The 13,700-nt window shown below is 36.2% G+C and overlaps 1 long non-coding RNA gene across 1 annotated transcript in view; it reads right to left on the reverse strand.

Annotated features, from left to right (window-relative positions):
- Positions 1-1,765: 1,765 nt before the first annotated feature.
- LOC134529527 (uncharacterized) overlaps positions 1,766-13,700 on the reverse strand; it is a 38,439-nt gene continuing 26,504 nt past the window's right edge. The window contains exon 4 of the long non-coding RNA XR_010074621.1: positions 1,766-1,961. This is a non-coding gene — a long non-coding RNA (uncharacterized LOC134529527). The remainder of the gene's footprint in view (positions 1,962-13,700) is intronic.

Here is a 13,700-nt window from a genome sequence, read left to right on the forward strand (position 1 = left end):
TCATCACTTCCAACATTGTATTTAAAGAGGTTTTTGTAAACGCGTATATTAATGGTATGTTTGAATATATTACTTCTATATAAAAAAAAAGTGTAACAGCTATTTGTACTGATGTGTTCAATTACATGTCTTCTTTTGTACCAACACCCGTTTACTTTTTTCTATTCTTCTTCAAAATGTCATTTCTCCCAAATTTTTAAAGAATGGAATGCCACACAAAACGATTTGGTGCGCACTGCGGAATTCCGGACGGGTCGACTAGTCATTCATTAAAATTGTTTATTTTTTTACTGGCATTAACTTTTAGTACAGTTTAGTACAACTCAAGTTAATAGATGGTTTCACCATACTATGAAATCATTACACCTATATTAACATACTAAATATTATATGTATACACCATGTAAGAGAATTTTAACTAAACTACACTCCGTGATAGGAATTTACTTTCGAGTAATTTTTATCGAAGTTCACTGCTCATTTCTGTACAGTGGTCAGGGGTGTTGTTAAACGTTTTAAATATTAGTCAAATCAAAGATGGGAGAAAAAATGTGTGTGTGTGTTTGTGTGTTATCTTTGAAAGATTTGTGCAATGGGAGTGCATGACTTGATGTAAGCTTTTGGACATACGCCATTGCTAAGCACATGTATGTCTGAAGAAGAAAACTACAAAAAACCAAAAGACAAAAAAACACAAATTAAGCAAAAATTGCTGTTGTCAACAGGATATATATATACACCACATAACAGCAATTTTTTGCTTAATTTGTGTTTTTTGTCTTCTGGTTTCTAGTAGTTTTCTTCTACAGACATACATGTGCTTAGCAATGGAGTATGTCCAAAAGCTTACATCAAGTGTTTGTGTGAATGTGTCTATAAATATAATTTATAATATATACAATATATAATATATAATGACGTGCAGTATTTCAAATGTATGTTAATATAACTTTTTGAATTAACTTAATTTACAAGAGTCTCGATTCTTTAAATCGTAATTATAAGTCTATTTATCATATTAATCATTTTTAAATAATCCAGAATACTTCCAGAGATTCTCACATTAAGTTCAATTCTTTAATGCATTGAAAAAATTATTTTAAAATATAATTAATTGAAATAAACAAAGCAAAATATGTTTTTTAATTACTCTTCATACCGAATTGTTGATAAGAATGAAAAATCTAAGCTTTATTTAGTAATAACCTACTAATATTTTCATATTTGCTGTGAAATGCATAATGTATAAGTCAATGTTCGAAGTGTTATGGACTCTGTTATTTAGAGTCCGTGGAAACAACAAGTTTTTGTCAAATCAATATTCACGAAAGATTGGAAATCATTGAAAAATACTTTAAATTTTTAATTAATAAACATTATGTAAATTTTTAGAGAAACTTAAAAAAATTAATGATTCGGATCAATTGCAAGGGTTTATAAATGTTATTACGGAGGATTGAAAATGAAAAAAATATATATATTATACTTAAATAATTATTGTTGATGTAATGCACTGTTTGGAACATTTATTTAAGGAATTAATGCAGTGGTGGTTGTGGGGGGGAAGGGGGGGTGGCGAGCTAATTTATCGCCCAAATAAACATAAGCTAAAACCAGTCATTAAAATTATTTCACACATAAAAGGTAAGAGGTTATCCAATATGTCCGCCAACCCCAGTCACTACTTACCCGCGAACTAACGGCCTCTACTCAACATAGAAGTATTATTCAGAGTGGCCAAAACACAGTATAAACGCGCATGCCATTATTACAAAAGTTGTCTTTTTATTGTAAAAAAGGTTGCTATAAAACATGTAACAATTTTATTCCTATAAAAGTTTAAAAGGTCTGACTGTAGGAACTGGAACATCGTATTCGGCATGGTGTCAAATCCACGTGGAGACAGGAGCGGAGAACGAGTCTGCTCGTTGTCTGGATTCGTGGAGTCCTGGCGGCCCTCTCTGGAAACAAGCGACACTCGAGTCATCACCACATCTCCAGTAATAATAGTACATATGTTACACCATACACCATTTGGGCACTGTGGTTGGTTCGAGATTAGTCAAACACTTCTGCCATCAACCTTTCGTTCCTATCGTTCCTAGCTTCAAATAAACCCTGACAGCATCATCGTGATTATGTAACTATTATTTATGCAATTAGATCCATGTTTCATGTATATCATTTAGGGGGGCCAGGTAGGTACTCCTTTTATCCATAAAAAGTACCGATTTCAGGCACCTAAATAAACTGATTAACTGTAAAGATGTAAAGAAGTTTATTAGACACTCTGCCGCCCTCTTTACCTCAACCTGGCCAAATACCAAGGAGGTACAGAGGCCAACAGTGAAAGCATGGGGAACGGGCTCAATGGTGCCTTGTTAGGCGTGTAGAAAATCACGTGAACCTTGAGCCGACTGGGGAGGCCATATTACAGGATAAAATAGTTAAATATATATACTAGTCAAAATTAATACAAACAGTGGTTTTAGTTAAATGAATACAGCAATATCGTTTCTCTGTTCCTTATATTTTCTTTTCTTTAAATTCTTTTACTTTAAATAATAACAATAACAAGTTTAATATCAATTGATGAGTATACAGTCATACTTATAGTAAAAGTAAATGTTAAGATAAGGGGCCCCTTTAGATACTTAAGTTAAACACATTGATTTTGATGTTAAGAATTACATAGGTTGAAAATTACATAGGTTAAGTAAAAAAAAATTAATTATTATTCCAAAACAATGCCGAAACTGCTAGGTTAAAATTTTATCTTTTGATATGTGGTGGCTCATGGTTGCTCTTCTGCATGCAGAAAGTAACAAAGAAGATCTTTCCTGATTAGACGAGCTGCATCAGGCACTGAGGAGCACCATGACTCAGGTGACGAAGAAGTTGTGTGTCACGAAGTAATCGCGCCCATGGCCACCCACGCCTTCCGCACACACACTGTACATAAATGTATTACAAAATAAGATAATTGAACAAAATATCATTTCCACATATTCTTGAAGGAATATGCGATTTTACTCACCACTTGCGGTGTACGGAGAATTAATTAAGACATTGATGTCAAGAGATTAAGAAACGGCCGAAGCTAGGAACAGTTACATCATGGCCGACATGCTTCAAAAAAAAAGACGTATTATTTTGTGCAACTGAAGAAGACCATAGAGTTGAGACATGAAAGACTGCACATGTAAAACAAATAGAGTTACACTATAGTGCGATTTCCCAAATCAACATTCATTATGGACAGAAGTAAAATTATTTTGTTGATTACAAGATGATTTACAAATTCAAGAATAAAAAAGAATTATGGCTCCCAGTTTGCTATACAAAATAAAATAAAAACAATAACTATAAAATAGATAAAGTGAGCATGCGCATTACTACAAATGTGCAATGGCACACACTCCTCCCCTCAAAGGGCAACAGCCGGTGAGTGGCAACAGTTAATAAGTCCCAAAACTAAAATAACATCCCAATTACAACAATACCCACATAAACACATAGCTATATATATATAAAAAATTACTATTCCACATTAGAAGACGAGGCTAAGGGAAACAACATTGTCCCGGAAGGGATAGGAGGTGAAGGATTTGGGGGGGTGGTCGAGATGGAGCGCAACTTCAAGAAAAGGATAATGCTCAAAATGAGGATACAAATTAAGACCAGGGAGGATATGGATATGGCAGCAAGGTTAAAGTGAGAGTAGGACTCAACGTGTTGTTGCTTCGGACGAAAGAGATTAACTACATCGTGAAAAGGAGCACCGTTAGGACGGGACTTTAACATACCATTAATATCCTTAATAAGAGAAGCATTGATGGTTAAATTAGGGAGTGATGCAAAGGACGGCTTGCTGAGGTTAAAATTAAATTTTGGGATGTGAATAGAAGGTAAAGTTAGATTGAAATGTAAAGTAGAAATTACTGACCCGAAAGTTTTGAAAAATGGGCTTACAATGTCACAATGGGAAACATTATTTATATATCCACTACCAATTAAAGAAACAGTTAAAGGTGGAAATGACTCCGCAGTTGATCGACACAGTAAGGTAACATCCAATGAATGATTACTAGCGAATAACCAAAGTGTATTGGTTTTTTGAAGGAAAGGTAAATACAGTGAAACAAAGCTTTTATCACAAATTTCATAAGTGGGTTTACCAAGGAAAAGGTTAAACTCACAATTACTGACATGAGCATCAAAAAACGGAAAGGTCGGGGAACATAAGGTTACACCGTATTTTTTACAACCCGAGAGAGAAGAAGAAAACACAGGAGCAAATATTTTTCTGTCTGGACTAACCAACAAAGTATCGTGCACGTTGAGTAAAAGATAATGTTTGAACTCGAAGAGAAAAATGGGAAGGCGAAAATGTTATAAGCCTCAAAACTGCTATCCTTGTTTGCTAGAGGCACGTTAACAATGACATTTAATGAACCATTATAGACAATGGCTTGGACTTTACTCAAACCATAAAACATGTAGAGATTATCATGCGAAATTGTAGCCAACATATGCAAGGGTAGGGCAATATACTGTTGAATTTTAAACAAAAGATCAATAAACACCGTGGGTGTTAGAAGAGTGGAACTTAGTTGTCCATGAACACTGTTTTCAATAACTTGTCTTAGATCGGAAATTTCCAGCCGAGCACTAGATAATGTCTCACTAACCCTAAACAAAAGGGTATTTAGATCAATTCTACAAATTATTAATGTGATTTTGTCCCAGACTTCATGGATGGAGCTGTTTAATGCTTTGTAAAATTCATTATGGCTATTTAGATAATGTAACGCCAAATTTTTAATGAGAATAGTGTTGTTTATGACTCTATCTTCTAAATTCTTGACCACAATCATATGATGTAACATACTGTTAGAAATGTCATCTTGATTCTCGTTAACCACTTTCAGTCTTTTCTCCAAGACAGTCAAATCATCACTATCTAGGGTACCGAAAACTGTCTTCAATATAGAACCACCGAAATTAAACCAACCACGTTTTTGCCTTCTAGGGCGATGGGGCAAAAGTGAAGTTAAAGCCATAGTCTCAGTTTTGTATGCAATAAAGTTTTCTTGTAGTTGTTTGACCACAAACGCAAAATTCTGATTCCAAGCTTCGTCATCGTGATGACCACTATTCAGTGAAATAACTTTGTTCAGAAAAACATCCAATTGTTTACTTTCATTTTCAAGTTGAACTAAATTGAAGTCAAGCACAATGGAATAAACATTGTCCGAAAAGATGAGCGAATCTTGTTTTTCGAAGAGAATACCAGAATTCAAATGATTTACCGTAACTCTTCCAAGAGCGAAGGAGTAGGCACAAACAAGGAGGCACAAAGACCCCGAACATGGCACACGACCACAAGGAAATACAGGAGACGGGAGATTCACAGCGACACTAAAACAAGAACACAGGAAAACACCTTTGGATAGTGAAATATAAAATAAAACAACATTTTAAGATTTCTAATTATTAATAATACCCAACATTATTCAGATATTACCCACACATCATGTGATCTAAACTAGAGCATACCCATAAAAACATACCCTAAACAAAGATAAAATAATAGATGTTATAAAAACTTAAATTACTACCATGGTTTTTTTGTTTCTCTACCTTTTATGTAATATGTATAAAGAATAGGCCTATTCTGAAAAAAAGTTAAATAAATTCTGAATCCTCAAGACTAGGATCAGTGAGTGATCAAGCCACGATCAAACTAAGTCAAGGATCGGACCAAAGTAAACACCTGCAGTGAAGACCAAACGAAAGGACCTGCAGATCCCAACATTGGACAATTCAAACTGGAGGTGGAGAGTGATACCTTTTTAAGTGTGAAATGTGAGCTCTGGTCACATAAGAACCCGTGTCAGGATCAGCTAGGGCAGCTGTCACTGGGGTTAAAAAGCGTTGGATGTGATAAGGGCCTGACCAGCGAGAAGACAGTTTCGCCATCCTCTTATCCACTGCTTTACTGGTAGGATGTGACTTGCATAAGACGAGGTCACCTCGTCGAAAAGGATTTTTGACTCGATTCTTATCATATTTAATACGACTTCTTTCATGTGAGTGCTTAAGGTTTTTAAGGGCAGCTGCCCAAATTACTTTAATGTTTTTAGAATCCTTAGGTAACAGGTCATCCAAGGACCAAAGATTAGACAAGGGATTGTTCGGAGCATAGGTGAACATCAAATTGAAAGGCGAAGATTTATGTGACTCATGACGTGAATAATTAAAAGCCATCTGAAGCCAACGCAGATTTTTGTCCCAACTAACTTGATCTTTCGCATGGAAGGCAATTAAGGCCGAACGGAGGTTACGATTGAACCTTTCCGCATGCGAAGGTGGAGGATAGTATGGTGACAACGTGATATGACGTATACCATGTGTGAAGCACATAATTTTGAATAATTTGGAAGTAAATTGTGATCCATTATCCGAAACTATTGATGAAGGAACCCCAAAACTTTGGAATATGTAGAATTGAAGAGCCCGAATCGTGGATGGAGCATCAGCTTTTCTTAAAGGAATCAACCAAACAAATTTGGAAAACGCATCCACACAAACTAATAAGATACTATTTCCATCTTTACTCCTTGGAAAAGGGCCTACGAAATCAACAAATAATTTTTGCATATGTTTGTCGGATATTTCAGAAGACAAAAAACCTAAATGGGTATTCTGAGCAGGTTTACTAAGTGCACAAAGATGACATTGTTTGACTCTATCAGCCACCTCAGCATACATACCTTTCCAAACAAAATGCCTTTTAATAGCCTCAATAGTTTTATATATACCGAGATGAGCACCAATAGGCGAGGAATGAAAATATTCGAATACCAGGGGTTTCAATACTTTGGGAAGAACAATACGTTTCTGATTGTTTCGAGTTTTGGAAAACAAGATACCTTTGGACAGAAAATATGGTTTTTGTTGGATACCTGAACTCAAATTTTGGAAAATTTTCTGCAATTCCTCATCTTCCTCCTGATGAGCCTGAATAGTCTTGAAGGCTAAAGGGAAATCAGTGACCAAAACATTACAAGTGGCTTCCTCCTTACTAGGCTGTGAACAATCAAACATACGTGAAAGCGTATTAGTAATTACATTCTGTGTTCCTCTTATATGCTGAACCTTGAATTTTAGAGATGAGATTTTCATGACCCAACGACCGATTTTGCCTAATTGTCGTGGGTGCGCCAAGAGCCATGATAGAGCTTGATTATCCGTTTCCAAAAGGAATTCTGTATGTTCTAAGTAAGGCCTGAACTTATCTATACCAAAAACAACAGCGAGACATTCCAATTCATAAATAGATGCTACCTTCTCTTGATTGGTCAGAGTCCGGGATGCAAAAGCTATCGGATGGCGGGCACCATCAAACTCTTGTGCTAAAACCGCCCCTATTGCTGAACCTGAAGCATCGGTTTGCAAAATGAAAGGTTTCGAAAAATCTGCCATACGGAGTACTGGTGGACTCGTTATATCATTCTTTAGTGTTTCAAAAGCTTTTTGTTGTTTTTCTCCCCATTCAAATTTCACATTCTTTTTACGGAGTTGATTCAAAGGAACGGCCTTCTCGGCCAAGTTAGGAATAAATTTTCCAAAAAACTGGACCATACCGATAAATCTAGCTATACCTTTAACATCGCGGGGTGGAGGAAACTCTCTAATGGATTTTGTACGTTCTGGATCGATGGAAATACCTTGAGAAGAAATTTTATGACCAAGGAATGAAATCTCTGGGACAGCAATTTTAATCTTTTGTGGGTTAACGGTTAAGCCTGTTTTCTCAAGACGAGAGAAAACTTCTCTCAAGTGTTGAAGATGTTCCTCAAAATTCTCATAATATATAACAAGATCATCGAAATAATTGTATACAAATTTAAATTTAATGTCATGAAAAATTTGATCCAATAATCGTGTGAGGACTTGAGCTCCAGTAGCAAGCCCAAAAGGAACTCGCGTAAACTGGTATAAATTCCAGGGTACACAAAAACTAGTGATGTGTTTAGATTCTTTTTTGAGAGGGATTTGATGGTATGCTGAATTTAAATCAATGTTTGTAAAGTGCTTAGCTTTAGCGAACCAATGAAAAGCTGAATGTAGATCGGGCAAAGGAACTGATTCAATCTCAATCTTTTGATTTACACGACGGAAATCGACCACCATTCGTTGCTTACCATTAGATTTAGGAACTAGAAATGCAGGACTCGCATACTGAGAGGTAGACTGCTCAATAACGCCTTTATCCAAAAGTTGCTGTACTTCGTTTCGCAAAAGATTCATCTGAATGGGTGCCAATCTGTAAGGTTGATTTTTAACATAGCTGCTATCTTTTAGCTTAATCTCATATTCCAAGAGGTTGGTAAGACCTAATTCTGAGGTTAGAACTTTAGAAAATGATTCACATAGTTTTCTGATAGCAATACACTGTTCATCAGACAGATGGCTCAAAGTATCACTTTCAATTTTACTAGAGTTGTGTACATTGATTTCAGCAAGGTTATCAAGGTGCTGGTTACTGTCAGCAAACCGAATTTTGAGTTTAGGTAGGAACTTAAAGAAAATACACTTTTCTTGCACATCAAGTATAAGTCCGGTTTTCATCATAAAGTCTGCTCCGAGAATACAATCCAAACCTATGTTTTTACATACCAAGCAAGGGAAAACCCAAGTAAAATTTGCTATTTTTAATTTAATAGTGGCGCAACAATTTATGGTTAAAATATCATTAGAAGCAGAATAGCACTTGAAATCGCCTTTACAATTGATTGTATGCCCTTAGCTTCCTTTAATTTGGTGAACAACTCATAGGAAATGATAGAACGTGTAGAACCCGAATCAACTAGAGCGGGAGTATCAAAGGAACCAAACGATACCACAATACGAGGTACTGGCACGGAATTTATTCCCACAATATTAGGGGAGTTAACCTTACAAACTTGATCTGGAAAGTGTTTTCGTACTCCAAAATATGTTTGAAAACAAAGAGCTGAGTTAATCTGCTGAAGAACGTGAGCATTATACTGTGAATTAGGCTTCCGATCTTGCTTGCAGGGTAAGTCGCTCACCTTACATCCATGCTTCTGGCGTTTTTTTGTTGCAGAACCTTGCAGTCTCTGATGACATGGTTATTTCTTTTGCAATAATTACAAAATTTACCTTGTGCTTGATTGTCTGGCTTAGTTTTTGTTTGGTTGTAAACACTACTCTTCCTAAAGTTAGGATTAACCTGTGTGGTGTTACATGAACTGTGAAAACCATAGTTTTGAGTCTTAAATGTGGGGTGGGCAAACTGTAGGTTACGATGATGATCCGCAAACCTAACATTTTGCGAATGGATACACATTCTGTCGAGCTCGGAAAATGTGGAGGGTTTGCTGAGAAAGACTAACCGAGATCTCTCATCAGGGGAAAGCCCCTCTAGGATGGTGTTAACAATCTCTTGTTCAGTTACACTGAGTCGCAAAATGGCAGCGGCCTCCTTAACCTCATTTACATACACAGAAAGCGGTTCATCAGGTTTCTGTAACCGATTGAAATTATTTAATTGCAATTGTGTAAGCAACCAGAAGGGAATAAAAAAACTAAGAATATTCTCATGGTAGGCATCGAAGGAAAGGTTCTGGGCAATTTCCAGCTGAGCCCTTTCGGCTAAAGGCCCAAAAGTGAAAGGGTAAATAGTTTCCAAGATCTGCGACTCATGGATGGTGTTGCTTTGTCGCAATTTAACAATAATCTTAAGGAAATTTAAAAATTTAGGTATGTGCAACCCATCAGTGGCCGGGAAGTCTTTCAACATTGTTTCGAGAGGATGAGTAAGTTTACCAAACACACTTGGCAGCGCAAAATTTCTAGAGGGAGTAGGATCATGTGTCGAGCTTGCTGATGTACTAAATACAACATGAGGGTTCCGACTCGTAGACTGAGTGGATGTGGTATAGGCTGGGTGAGTTAGGTTAGGAATGGACATAGGGCTACAAACGTTGCCGACAGGATCAAAGTCTACCTTGGATGGACCAGGAGCTGATGAAATAAGTGGATTCGGGACAGTGTAAGTGGGCAATGCCACCCTACTCAACTGTTCACAAATATTTGTCATGGATGTGATTGGTGTTACATCACGCAATAATGAGAACTGAGATTCAGCGTTACCGACAGTCTCAACTAAATTCTGAATCTCCTCCATCATATTTTCAAGTGAGGCAACTTGTAACTCAGACAGTTTAGGTGTGTGAACCTCAAGCAAACACTTAATGCGTGTACTCAAGTGATTCAAACGATTTCTGATACGAGGAAGCGTTACGGCAAAATTCTCATCATCTAAGTTTGTAACCAACTCCTGTAAAACTAGTATCTTACTCGTGCAGGTTTTATACTCCTCATTAGGGTTCACTGTTATCAAAAGGTCATGATTAACTGGAGTGCTGTTCTGAAGAGCCAAACGCAATGTTTTACGCAAATGTGCCACTGTGGCATTTTAACATGAAATGCCACGCAATTGAAACTCAAAGATCAATTCATCCTTTATGAGGAACTCAGGGATGATTGAAGAGGACATAATGAAAATAACAATAAACAAAACTACCACAATAAAAACAACAGTAAATAACTATTGCCACAACCAAGCCATGCACATCTGAGGGTGGACACATGCAAGACAAACATCTACACACGTGAACACGACCAACAAAACACCAGAACAACCATGCTCTGCTACCAAGCTCTGCCGCCCTCTTTACCTCAACCTGGCCAAATACCAAGGAGGTACAGAGGCCAACAGTGAAAGCATGGGGAACGGGCTCAATGGTGCCTTGTTAGGCGTGTAGAAAATCATGTGAACCTTGAGCCGACTGGGGAGGCCATATTACAGGATAAAATAGTTAAATATATATACTAGTCAAAATTAATACAAACAGTGGTTTTAGTTAAATGAATACAGCAATATCGTTTCTCTGTTCCTTATATTTTCTTTTCTTTAAATTCTTTTACTTTAAATAATAACAATAACAAGTTTAATATCAATTGATGAGTATACAGTCATACTTATAGTAAAAGTAAATGTTAAGATAAGGGGCCCCTTTAGATACTTAAGTTAAACACATTGATTTTGATGTTAAGAATTACATAGGTTAAAAATTACATAGGTTAAGTCAAAAAAAATTAATTATTATTCCAAAACAATGCCGAAAATGCTAGGTTAAAATTTTATCTTTTGATATGTGGTGGCTCATGGTTGCTCTTCTGCATGCAGAAAGTAACAAAGAAGATCTTTCCTGATTAGACGAGCTGCATCAGGCACTGAGGAGCACCATGACTCAGGTGACGAAGAAGTTGTGTGTCACGAAGTAATCGCGCCCATGGCCACCCACGCCTTCCGCACACACACTGTACATAAATGTATTACAAAATAAGATAATTGAACAAAATATCATTTCCACATATTATTGAATGAATATGCGATTTTACTCACCACTTGCGGTGTACGGAGAATTAATTAAGACATTGATGTCAAGAGATTAAGAAACGGCCGAAGCTAGGAACAATTACATCATGGCCGACATGCTTAAAAAAAAAAAGACGTATTATTTTGTGCAACTGAAGAAGACCATAGAGTTGAGACATGAAAGACTGCACATGTAAAACAAATAGAGTTACACTATAGTGCGATTTCCCAAATCAACATTCATTATGGACAGAAGTAAAATTATTTTGTTGATTGCAAGATGATTTACAAATTCAAGAATAAAAAAAAATTATGGCTCCCAGTTTGCTATACAAAATAAAATAAAAACAATAACTATAAAATAGATAAAGTGAGCATGCGCATTACTACAAATGTGCAATGGCACAACACGTAGAATTTAAGAAACAGAGAGCAGTGCAGAGTGTGGAAAATCTTGCACGCAAATTGCCTTTAAATTTATCAATGTAAATTCAGGGAATTCAGATGATAAGATATGAAGTTCATCCGCATCTAGCCCCTGATGAGGCCTCGCCTTACGAGAGCCTGCTCGTTCCTTCTCTGCGCGCTCTCTCTCTCTCGCTCTCTCTCTCTCTCTCTCTCTCTCTCTCTCGCACACTCTGGTGCACTCCAGTCTGAGTGATGTCACTGAATACTGTCTGACCTGAGTGTAAACGAGTTCTCAGGACCGTGAAAATTACACCATGTTTCTACTCACCCGATAGTTTATTTTGAAAATTTATTGCAGAGAATACCAGAAATTAAAATTTTATAACCAAATGCCATTTCAGGACACCAGTTGCATATTTCACATAACTGATCCGATTTTTTAATACAATGTGAATATACAAGTAGGCAGTGATGGACATATTTGTATTAGCAAATATTATTTTATATGAATACAAATATGAATATATTCGTATTTACAGGTTTGAATACGAATACAGTTGTTTTAGTATTTTCGTGAGAATATTCGTATTCGCATATTAGAGAATACGAATACATTAATAAAATATTCAATTTCGTGTATTCGTATTCGCAAGTATGTTCAAATATTAAACTACCTATCACTCATAAGATGTTGGGAAGTACCGAAAATTGTGGTCTAGAGCTCGAAAAAACAGTATAAATATTAATGAAGATGGTAAGTGAACGTATTCACTGATATTTGAATACAAATATGTGAATTTGAATATGTTGCGTATTTGCAAAAAGAATACGTGAATATGAGTATTTTATTCATGTATTCGTATTCTTTAATATTCGAATACGAATATTCAAAAGAAAATACGAATAAATTCATATTCATATTGGTATTCACAGAAAATATTTTTTGCGAATGCATTAGTATTTGTATTTACGAATAGAAATATGGTCATCACTGCTAGCAGTTACTGTAATACATTTGAAGATGTTCTGAATATTTTGTACTCCTAGTTCCAGATCGATAATAATTATAAGGTCTACATACTTAAAATCGATATTCTATATATAATTATAACCTAAATGTCTGTTAACGCTTCGAAAAAAAGATTGCTGCCAAAAAGTGTACGAAAATGTGCAGCGAGTGTGTTTGTCGTTCACTCTCCCTTACGTCTCCTCCGAGTGGGACAGCGAGACCACCTTTTTGATGACGCCAGAAGTGGGCGAGAGTGTGTGAGATAGCGCCCTTGGTGCCCTGGCGGCGGCGATGCGTACTAGTGACTACTGGCTTACGTCAGAACTCAAAGTTTGGGAATGCTTATATATCTGCCGCCAGTAGAACAAAACATACAATATCTCTTTAAATGTATTAGAGAAACTGGTGCTAGAAGTCATCAATATTTTTTTTGTTTCTAATAAAAAACCAGTTTAAACTGTGTAGCAATTTAAATATTTTTTTCCACAGTGTTATGTAATGTTTCTGTACTTATCATTTTGGTTCGTTGAGCTCTATGTTTTCTGTGACTGCAAAAGCAATGTAATGGCGTAAGTCCAAAATTTATTTACGAGTCATTAACTCATTGCGCGAGATATTTTCAACTATTCAATCAGTAGTAGCTTGGCTTCTGGGTTGTCACCATGTCCAAGGCAATTATATCACCGACGTTTCGGTTGACATTGCAATCGCCATCATCAGGGTAGAGTAACCTACTGAGGTTATTTTTTTCTTAACCTAACTAAAAACTAAGTGTATTGTGAAAATAAACATACCAACCCTAATAGA

The sequence above is a fragment of the Bacillus rossius genome, chromosome 2 (assembly GCF_032445375.1).
Source record: "Bacillus rossius redtenbacheri isolate Brsri chromosome 2, Brsri_v3, whole genome shotgun sequence".
NCBI classification, from domain to species: domain Eukaryota; kingdom Metazoa; phylum Arthropoda; class Insecta; order Phasmatodea; family Bacillidae; genus Bacillus; species Bacillus rossius.